Source organism: Dendrobates tinctorius, unplaced genomic scaffold (genome assembly GCF_039654945.1).
Source record: "Dendrobates tinctorius isolate UK_male_01 unplaced genomic scaffold, ASM3965494v1 ptg000046l, whole genome shotgun sequence".
In the NCBI taxonomy this organism is placed as follows: Eukaryota; Metazoa; Chordata; class Amphibia; order Anura; family Dendrobatidae; genus Dendrobates; species Dendrobates tinctorius.
In genome coordinates, this window is record NW_027361714.1 from 52,664,454 (window position 1) to 52,675,772 (window position 11,319).

An 11,319-nucleotide genomic window follows, 5' to 3' on the forward strand; every position below is an offset into this window, starting at 1 on the left:
CTCATGCAGGTGATGTTCCCTTGGTGTCGTTACTCGCTCTCCCTGGTACTCTTGTGCGGCTATGACATGTGAGGTTGGCGTCCAACCAGTGCTGGCGTCACTGTTCCCAGCTACATACGGATTGAACATGAAGAGAAAGTCTGGGCTTCAACTGAATCCTGTCCTCCTCTCATGTTCAATCTGTACATAGGCGGGGAAGCTGGCAAATCAGAAGGCTAAATTTCCACTTAAAAATTGTTAGGCCTAATATAAAGGTGCAGCCATCAGGACCTATTAGGTAGTCCAAATTGTTTGTACTGAAACTGTGTTTCAATGGCAAAGTAGAAGGCCAAATTTCCACATGAAAATCGTTCGGCCTAATATTGTGGTGAAGCCACGAGGCCAAATTAACTACTCCAAATTATTTGTAATAAAACTGTGTTCCAAAGGCAAATCAGAATGCCAGATTTCCACTTAAAAATCATTAGGCCTAATATTTTGGTGCAGCCATGAGACCATTTATCTATTCCAAATTGTTTGTGCTAAATCTGTGTTTCAGTGGCAAATCAGAAGACCAGATTTCAACTTAAAAATCAATAGGCCTAATATTGTGGTGCAGCCACAAGGACCAATCAGATAAAAATCATTAGGCATAACAGTGTTGTTCAGGCGCACTTCCTAAGAAAATAAATAGTGATTTTTCATTTCGTGAAAGGTGACTGACAGCTGTGGGCTTAAGGTTGTGAAACAGCAGGTTACAAGAGGGAAAGGCTACTTACAACAAGAGTGGGTGAAAGCAAGGTTGTGATGGAAGGGGGAATAAGCTTGGTGTTAGACGTGTACGTGGGTTAGGTATTAATTTCAATGAAAGTTCAACTGAACATAAACGGTCTCGTCCTATCCAAAGACCACTGACCACATCTGGCTGGGCTACTCAACTCCCATTCTCTTGCAGCCACACAATGGTACGCCTTGTAAATTAGGGTCAGAAAGAGCATGTGCTACAGTGGATAGTAAGTGCTGCATCAAGTAGCCTCACCGTCTCTTCCTCCACCTTAACATCACACACAGTACAATCCCCAGAGGTGGCACCCCAATTACCCTTGCTTACCCAGGGTCAAAAATTTCCAAACACCCAACTGACTGTGGGGATACTCAGTTGGGCCATTCTGAAGAACTGTCTACACATTGTATTCCATGGGCATCACAGGTCTGCTCCAAAGAATCATAGAATCCAGAGGAGGAAAGCATCTGCAACGAAGCCCCAAATTTTTGTCATTTTGAACCCTCGTCACAAGATGTTAACAACCAAGGATGGAGGTTATCCTGATGAGATTCAGATACCAGAGGTGCAAACGGACTGTACTGTGGTTTCAGAGCAGAAAGAGGATGAGAGTGACTCTCAGGATGAGGAATGTGAGAACAGAAAATATGACAATGAGATTGTAGATCCCACTTGGTCTGAACCCAGAGGTATGCATCTGAGTAGCTCAGCAGATTAGTTGTAGAAGGAGGAATATGAGGAGGGTACGTTGTGGTATCCCACTCAGACATCAAGTGATGTATCCACAAGAAGCACTGCATCTTCAGGTCCAACTCTGAGTGATGTCACTGGCTCGCTCTTGTTATCTGCACCTCAAAAACATTTCTAGAATTCGACCCTTTCTTACTTTTGACTCTGCAAAAACATACTGTTTCTCTTAATCATTCTCGTCTGGACTATTGTAGCTCTCTACTTATCGGTCTACCTCTTAACAAACTCTCCCCTCTCCAATCTGTCTTGAATGCTGCAGCCAGGATCATATTCCTCACTAATAGTTACACCGATGCCTCTACCTTGTGTCAGTCATTACACTGGTTACTCATCCACTCCAGAATCCAGTACAAACTTATTATCCTCACCGGCACAACACTCCACAGTTCAGCACCACCCTACATCTCCTCCCTCGTCTCAGTCTGCCACCCTACCTATGCTGTCCATTCTGCCAATGACCTAAGGTTAGCATCCTCAATAATCAGAACCTCCCACTCCCGTCTCCAAGACTTTTCACGTGCTGTACCAATTCTTTGGAATGCACTATCCAGATTAATAAGGTTAATCCCCAATCCAGTTTTAAGTGTGCCTTAAAAATGCATTTGTTGTGACTGGCATACCATCTCAACACATTTACCTAACTATCCCTGTGTTGCCCATTCAAAAATTTTTTATCTTATCCAGGTTCCTCACATCATGTTCTCACATGCTTTATGCATTTAATAGCCCTCTGTGTCTGTATTGTTACATACTTAAGCTGATAACTGGTTCATGCAGCATTACATGAACACCCATTTCTTACTCTTTGGCTGGTCCGAAAAGCTAAAGCAATTGTTGCCATCTACCTTCGGTGTCTCCCCTTTTCCTCATAGATTGTAACCTTGCAAGCAGGTCCTTCATTCCTCTTGGTATCTGTTTTGATCTATGTGTCTACTGTTATACTGTAATGTCTATTGTTTGTACAAATCCCCTCTAAAATGTAAAGTGCTGCAGAATATGTTGGCGCTATAGAAATAAAATTATTATTATTATTATTATTATTAAGTCTTGCTTTGACCAGCACCGAGAGCTAGTATGCTGCTCACTGGAGCGGCAAGGGATGCCTATCATGGGCATTTTTTGAGATCTCAAAGGATGATCCAACACATGTTATATTTCAAATTTGTAAAGAAAAACTCAATAGTGTAAAAAATTGCAATAATTAAGCAACTACATGCATCAACCAGCACATACATAATTAGCATGCCTAAGTTTGGGAATCTCACTGTGCTAAAATGCGGACAAGTGGACCTCGCCAACCACCGGCCATCCCATCAACTCCATCTGCTGCTTCTTCCTCCTCCATCACCATTCCAAGTCTTCTCACACAGTTCTCCAGCTGCAGAAACTTCAATTGTTTACCCACCACAGTTGGGGTGAGTGAGAGCCAACCAGCTGTTATGGAAGTAGACATAACTGCATCTTTTGTGTCACCTAGGACAACACATCTTTCTTTTTCCACCATAACATCTCTGCCTGCACCTAACTCACAATCCAGCAGTTTGTTTTGTTCTCCATAGTCTGCCCTCTCTTAGCACAGCAGTCAGCCCTGGTCCTGCAGTTGTGGTCACGTAAAAGAATGTTTCCTCCTACACATGGCAAAGCTTGAACTCACCATCTCCAATCTGTTGGCCATGGAAATGCTGCCTTTTGCAGTCTCCCAGTACCAGTTGCCCAGTTGCCATTACTTCTCAAAGAAAGCTGTGCCTGTGTTACACCAGCAAGTTGCTGACAACATCACCCTTTCACTGAAAAAATATGTCTGCAAGGCTGCATTTCACCACTGACGCCTGGACAAGCAAACATGGGCAGGGGCGTTACATCTCGCTAACTGGGCACTGTGTGACTATGATGGTTGTGGTGGCAGGCAGTCAAGAGGTTGCTCCACAAGTCTTGGAATCACCAAGGCTTGTGGGACAAACCTCTGTATCTAACACTTCCTCCACTGCTTATGCCTCCCCCGCCTCCTCTACCTCCACTAAGGCCTCCATCTGTGCTCCCTTAGGCCTCTTTCACACATCAGGTTTTCGCCGTCAGGCGCGATCCGGCACTTTTGACAAAAACCGGATCCGGCGAAATGCAATGCCGGATCCGGTTTCCTCCCCATTGACTTGCATTAGAGCCGGATCGAGCCGGATGGCCATGCGTTTCATCTGGTTTTCGCCGGATCCGGCAATGTGTCGCGATCCGGCGTCTGGAAAAAACGGCTACTGTAACGTTTTTTGTCTCCGGCGAAGAAGCCGGACACGCCGAATCCGGCGTGTCCGGCTTTTTCACACAATGAAAGCCTATGAGCGCCGCAATGCGCCGGATCCATTTTTTTTGGTCTGAGCATGCTCACTAGCTCTGCCCACAAGTCACATATATAAAAGCATGACAGTGGGACCCTCAGCCACACCCAACATGCCACCCAAGACAGGAACCAGGTGCAGGAGAAGGCAGGAGACCACTGCAGCAGCACCATCAGCACCACCACCACCCCAAATGGAGCAGCATGCTGAACAACGGGAGGGGAGTCCAGCAGCAGATGAGAGATGGTAATTATCAAATCCCCCATTCCTCCAAACTAGGGCCATGGAATATCAAGATATTCATTGGCCCTTTGTTTCTCTTTATTCAACAGCCGCCCAAGAGATGCAGCAGCAGCAACAGTGGCAGCACTGGCAGCAGCAGTAACACCACCCACAGGCATGGAGTCTGGCCAGCAGGAAGACAGCACATCTTCTTCTGGGAGCCCTCCCTCGCATCGTCAGCGTTTGACGGTAAGTTTTTATTTCCAAAATCCATCATCTCTGTAATATATGTCTATTCATTGCCTTTTATTTCAAAACAGGAATCACAAGATGAAGAGGAGCTCCCAGAAGAAGAAGGAAGGGGTGGACAGACACCTGGAGTGGGCTCACAATTGGTAAGTTTTTTGCATCAAACGCAGAAACACAACATCACACTACACACAACACATAGAAAACAATGTTCTGCAGACCACACACAGCAAACAAATGCCTACATCCAAAGACATAAAATTTTTTCTTTTCTTCTTTAGTCTTCCCAATCTGGTGCTCGGCCAAGAGGTCCTCGCAGTGCCTCCCAGGGTCGTCGGCGACAGCGATGCGGCGGTCACCAGCGTGTAAGTATAGTATTTTTTTTTTTTTTTTTGCACTTTTTATTTCATTTCTTTTGTGGAGGCTAATTATGTTATTTTTGTCTTTTTCTTTAACAGCCTTCACAGCATGCTCCCGACTCTGACGGTGAGGATGGAGGGATTGATGTGGACCACCTCATCGATCTCGTCAGAGAAAGGGAGCCGCTATGGAATATGGCTGACCGCCGCCATGCTGACCTGATCGTTACCCGACGACTCTGGGAGGAAATCTGTTCGCTCCTTGTGGACCGCTGGGAGGACCTCGATGCTCGGGCCCAGATTAAAGAGCGTAAGTATATACAGTACCGGTTGCTTGATGTAAACCAGTGTTTCCCGAACTCCTGTCCTCGTGGTCCCCACGGATCATGTGTTCAGGATTTCCATTTACTATGGAAATCCTGAAAACATGACCCCTGGGGACCATGAGGACTGGAGTTGGGGAAACACTGATGTTGTATACTAACCACTCCTTTCTCGTTTCAGGCGACAGAATTGTGAAGCGGTGGCGGTCTGTGAGGGATCGTTTCAAGAAGGAGTTCAATAAAGAGATGCGGGCCCCGAGTGGATCTGGAGGACGCAGGAGCAAGTACAAGTACGCACAAGCCCTGTCGTTCCTCCGGGAAACAATGGTCACCAGAAGGTAAATATTACACACCACATTTAAAAAAAATGTTTAGATGTAACAATTTTTTTTCAGCCAGGGCCATACCATGTCACTATTTTAATTGTTTTTTTTTTCTCTTTATTCCACAGCACGGTGAGCAGCACTCGGGAGCCTGCACGATTGGACCCTTCTGAGGCGATCCCTGAGGAGACCGGCACCGAGGGACACTTCGACCACCCCGGTACATCTGCACCTTCCCAGCCTTCCCACACATTCGACCCATCTGTCCCATCCACCAGCACAGGAGCATCGTGGCCGCCTACATTACATGAAGCTGCTGGTGAGGAGATCGCTTTCCCTTTACCCCACCCTTCTGCCCCTGCCACCTCTAGTACACCTGCGGGTACTGGGCGACAGCGGCAAAGGGGTCAGGAAAAGACTTATGCGCCAGAGTTCTTGCATCTGAATGCATCTTTCCAGAACTGTCTAAAAGTCTTGTCAGAGCAAATCTCCGCAGGCTTTCAGCAGATCAACTCCAGCATTCTGGAGGTGAAGACACTTCTGCAAACCATACATTCAGAAGCAAGATCTTCGCCAAACCACACCTTTTTCAGGTCTGTTGTGGAGCGCATGGAAACGCTCTCTCCTACCCAGCAGATGCATGTAATGCATTCATGCCACGGTGCTCTCCAGCACGTTACCTCCCAACCTCCTCCTCCCACCCCAGTAGTTCCTCCACCTGCACCCCCTCCAGCCACTTTCCATCCTCCCCTTCCTATTACATACCATCCACCTCCCCAGCACCAGCCACCTCCCCAGTACCAGCAACCTCCCCAGTACCAGCAACCTCCCCAGTAGCAGACATCTCCCCACTTCCAGCAACCTGCCCCGTACCAAACTCCTTCCCCGTACCAAACTCCTTCCCCATACAACTTGCCATCAACATCATCTGCTCCTACAGTCCCTGCCCAACCCTCCACTCCACCGCCCACCACCTCTTCTGCCTCCCACATGTCCACCCATTCTGTAGCTTTTTCCACACCTTCACCTCTAACTGTTCCTTCCCCACCACGATCCCAGTCCTCTCTCCACACTCCCAGTGTCAAAGTGTCCCGCAGCCCCTCCAGCAGTATTTCCACCCCACACTACACAGATTTATAATGTGTTTTTTAATAAAAATGCCTATTGGTTTTAAAACCTTTATTAAAAAAGTTTTTTGCACATTAAAAACATTTTACAAAAAAAAAATATTTTAAATAAAAGTTAAATTATCGTTTCACAATGGTTGTCTGTCATTTCTGCGGCGAACTATGTTTAAAAAAAAGGTTAAATACAGGGTATTTCAAAGGTAAAAAGGTATTCAAAACCAGGTATATAACTGTGGGTAAATTTTAGCTTTTTGCCACAGTTGTGTTCCTGGTTGTGTTTGAAGCAAAGTATTTCACCTAAAAAGTTGTATTTATTGTTGGTGATTTCCTAACAATGTACACAACTTTTGTTACAAGGTGAAATACTTTGCATAAAACACAACCAGGTACACACCTGTGGCCTAAAGCTAAAAATAGAGACCATGACAAGATAGCCAACTTTGGTTGGCAAAGGTATATACTGTTGGTACAGAAGGTACACAAGTTTGGTTAGGGCACAAATCTTTCACACTCTGTCATCCTGCCAGTGTACTCTGCCTTGAGGTGACATAAAGTATAGTGCAAAATTGTCCCTCATTACTGAAACCGTCACAGAACTTCTAGTGGTAATGTCATGGTAATCTTGCAAGGTGGTTTCTTCAGAGGTGTCCTCAATGGAAATGGGTTCCTTGCAGATAACAAAATTGTGGAGTACCACGCAAGCTTTGATGACCTCGTCCACAGTTTCTGTCTGGAGGTTGATCGCAGTCAATAGGACCCGCCATTTGGCTGTCAGAATACCAAAGGTACATTCAACCATTCTTCTTGCTCTTGTGAGGCGGTAATTAAAAATGCGTTTTGTTCTTGACAATCCTCTGCTACCGTACGGTTTCAAAAGGTGTTCTGACAGCTGGAAGGCTTCATCCCCTACACAGACAAATGGCATAGGTGGGCCAGATGTTTGCGGCAGCGGTCTAGGGAGTGGGAACTGGAAGGTGTTTCCATACAGTTTACGCCCCATGGCAGACAGTTTGAAAACTTGAGAGTCATTGGAGCGGCCATAGGCCCCAATATCAACAGCAATAAATTTGTATTCCGTGTCAGCGATGGCCATGAGGACAATTGAAAAATATTTCTTGTAATTGAAATATTCCGATCCCGATCCGGCTGGCTTTACAATGCGGATATGTTTCCCGTCCACAGCGCCCAAGCAGTTCGGAAACTGACATATCTGTTGAAGCTTTTCTGAAATTTCAATCCACCTCTCTGTTGTGGGCTCTGGTAAAAACTCTTCAGCTAAGGAGTCCCACAGTGCACGGCATGTGTACTTCACTATTCCAGATATGGTGGAAATCCCGAGTCTGTACTGGAAATTCAGTGACGAAAGGGATTCTCCAGTTGCAAGAAATCTGTGGGGAATTAAAAAACAATCAATTAGTTTAAAATCACAGCATTACATACCAAAACTCAGCTATAACACTTGGAGATACAAACTACCACCAACAAGATTGCAGTGAAAGTGTGCTCTGATGCGAGCACATCCAATAAATGTGGCTTACCTTAAAGTCACCATCAGACGCTCTGCGGGTGAAACAGAGAAGCGGCAATAGGTGTCCGCTTTTCTTATGAGGTGTGCAATGCGCTCCACCAAGTAATCAAAATTCTCCATTTTCATCCTAACATATCCAAAAAATTTATCCGGGTTTCGTCTAAGGTCCATGCAGTGTGTAGAATAGACCCCACGTGTCATTCTCTTGGCTGTGATGGGGTGGATCCACAAACGTCGTCTACGATGCCTGATGCGCTGCTGTCTCTCTCTCTCCTTCTCCAGAACAATCACCCTCAAACGATTCGCCTCCGCTGTAAAATCCGCCAAATTCTTCAAAATATTTCCAATCACAACATCTATCTTCGCCAGTAACTTGCTCTTCTCTCCAACCTGCACTTTCTCCTCTACAACCTGTCAAAGAAGGGCTGTAGGAACACGCTATATATAGTTTTTCAGTAGCCAATCCCGTTCGGAAGGCCACAAGGGGCGATTTTAAAAACCGGATCCGGCGTAATCCGTCGAAAAACGGAACAAAAACCGGATGAACCGGATGAGACGGATCCGGTTTTGTCTGTCAAGAACAAGACGGATCCAGCAGAAAAACGGATCCGTCACATCCGGTTTTACGAACTATTTGCCAGATCCGGCGCTCCGGCACGACGCCGTATCGCCCCTGACGCCGAAAACCTGATGTGTGAAAGTAGCCTTAATCAGACACACATTTCAACAGTGCAGATAGAATCTCTCTCACCTACATAGTGTGCTGCCATGGCTCACCGCAATCAGGAAGTGTTTAAATTAATATGTCGTGGAGATTGCAGTCACACAGCTCAAGAGTTAGAGCAATGGCCTTTTCCACTAAACCTGAAGCTAGGGAAGGCCGAGTGCAATAACGGTGCAAACCTGGTGGTGACCCTGCACCTTGGCAACCTCACACATGTGCCTTATATGGCTCACATCCTCAACCTGGTGGTACAGCAATTTTTCCACCCCTATACTGGCCTTGTTGCACTGCTTCAGAAAGCATGGTCGCTATGTGCTCACTTTCGTCAATCACACCCCTCAGTTCATCGACTTGCTTAGCTACAGAGATTTTTTGGCCTACTTGTTAACCATTGGATTAGCAATGTTCTTAAACAGTGAAATTCCACTCTACACATCTTGCAGTGGCTGTGGTAGCAGCGACAAGTCCTGGTGCAGTATGTCCTTTTGCATGGTCTGTGCCAACGCAGTCCGGACGTGGTGCAAATCACGCCTGAGTGTGAGCACATGTGAAGGACCTCTACATCCGTAGTAGTTGTTTGTAGTAACACCGTATACATACTATGACAAAAGATTTCTCAAGTTATGGAAATTTTATACGTTGCTGACAGCCATACCTGCAGGAATAGCCATTGCGCTCATCATCATTTTTATTGGACCTGCAGAATTAGTAGAAACTCCAGAGGATTATGTTCCTGAACCATGAGAATACCACGGGCATCCGATTACCCGTTTTCTTGTCCACCAAGTATATAAAGATTATCAGGCAGCATATGAACAACATTTGTGTTTCATTCATGCTGAAAATGAGAAACGTTTGCTCAGGCTGTATGAGACTGCAGAACGCCGCTCTACGAGACATAACAGACATGGTCCATATTATCAGTTTCCGACAAGACCCTTATCGATGATACCCCTAAGGCTTTCCCTGATTGCTAGTGCTCCTGACTGCTCACTGTTGTAAAATGGAAGAGTGGCCAGAGCTTGCCAGTCATGCCTTGGAGGTTTTGTCTTGCTTTGCAGCCAGCATTCTCTCAGAACATGTCTTCGGCGCTGCTGGTGGTGTCCTAATGGATAAGCGTATCCGGCTGTCCCCTGAAAGTGACTTTTGCACCCCAGTCTCAGACTAGTTAGACAAGGCGATGGTGTTGTTTTTAGTGTCATGTATTGATCTCGCATTATTGCAGTCAGTGCCATCTTTGTGGTGTCTTCTGTGCCTGCTGTTGTTACTGCTGCTGTTACAACCAATTTTTTTAAATGTGTAGACTCCATATTTGGTCTCCATCTGGTTGGTTACCTGTGGTGGAAGATGTTTCAGAGACCAATTATACTGTTACTACTCTGTGCAAATTTATGCCACTTTAGTGGTGTGTGGCAATTATTTTTTGAAATGTGGAGGCTCAAAGTTGGGTCTCCATCTGATGGGGTGCCTGAAGAAGAAGGTGTGTCAGAGACCTATTATACGGTTTCTACTCTGTGGAAATTGATGCCACTTTAGTGGTGTGTAACAATTTTGTTTTTGAATTGTGGAGACTCCAAGTTGAGTCTCCATCTCTTGGGTTACCTGTAGTAGAAGGTGTGTCAGAGGTCTATTGATGCTACTTTAGTGGTGTGTGACAATTATTTTTCTGAAATATTGAGACTCCAGGTTGGATCTCCATCTGGTGTGCTGCCTGTGTAAGTAAGACTCACATACAGGCAGGCCTGCACTCACTTTCAGTAAACTACCTGTGTTATTTTCCTTACATTTTTGTACTGTATGAAACTGATGTTTGTGCCATCTGAGTGTGGCTGGGAAAAAAACGTGTTACACGAGATATCAGGGCTCCCAGATTAGAAGGCTTACACCACTACCTTAGACACCACGTCTTAACTGAAACTTCAATTCAAATCTCTAAATGCTGGCCCAGACCCTGATACCTCATTCATGGCACATGACTGACTTCTGCTGTGCCATTATCAAATTTCTACTGTAGGCAAATTGATGCCACGTTTCCTGTTGTCTGCCTGTAATTTGGAGAAATATTTTTACCCCAAGCTGGGTCTCCTTCATGTGTGTTCCTGGTTGCAGTTTGGCTCCCAGATCGGCAGGCCTGCACTTACTTTTAGTCATCTACCTATGTTACTATCCTTTCTTTTTTCCACCAATAGTACTGTATGAAACTGATGATTGTGCCATATAAATGTGGTTGAAATAAAAAAAAAAAATTGAAGGTTTTGCATGAGGTATCAGGTCTCTCAGCTAAGAAGGCTTACACTGTTCCCTTAAACACCAGGTCCTCATTACAACTACAATTTCAAGCTGTAAATGCTGGGCCAGACCCTGAAACCTCATGGCCCATGGCTGACTGCTTCTGTGCCATTATAAAAGTTTCTACTGTGGGTGAATTGGTCAACAGCCTGTGTTACTTTCCTTAACTTTTCTACCAATAGTGCTGTATGAAACTGATGTCTGTGTCATCTGAGTGTGGCTGGAATAAAAAATGTAAAACAATTGGAGGTGTTGCATGAGGTATCAAGTCTCATAGATAAGGCTTACACCACTCCCTTAACCACCAGGTCCTCAATAAAACTTCACTTCCA

General features: G+C 45.4%; 1 pseudogene; it reads left to right on the forward strand.

The window, feature by feature from the left end:
* The first annotated feature begins 1,277 nt into the window (after positions 1–1,277).
* On the forward strand, positions 1,278–9,675 carry LOC141089654 (NADH dehydrogenase [ubiquinone] 1 beta subcomplex subunit 5, mitochondrial pseudogene; annotated as a pseudogene).
* The last annotated feature ends 1,644 nt before the right edge of the window (positions 9,676–11,319 follow it).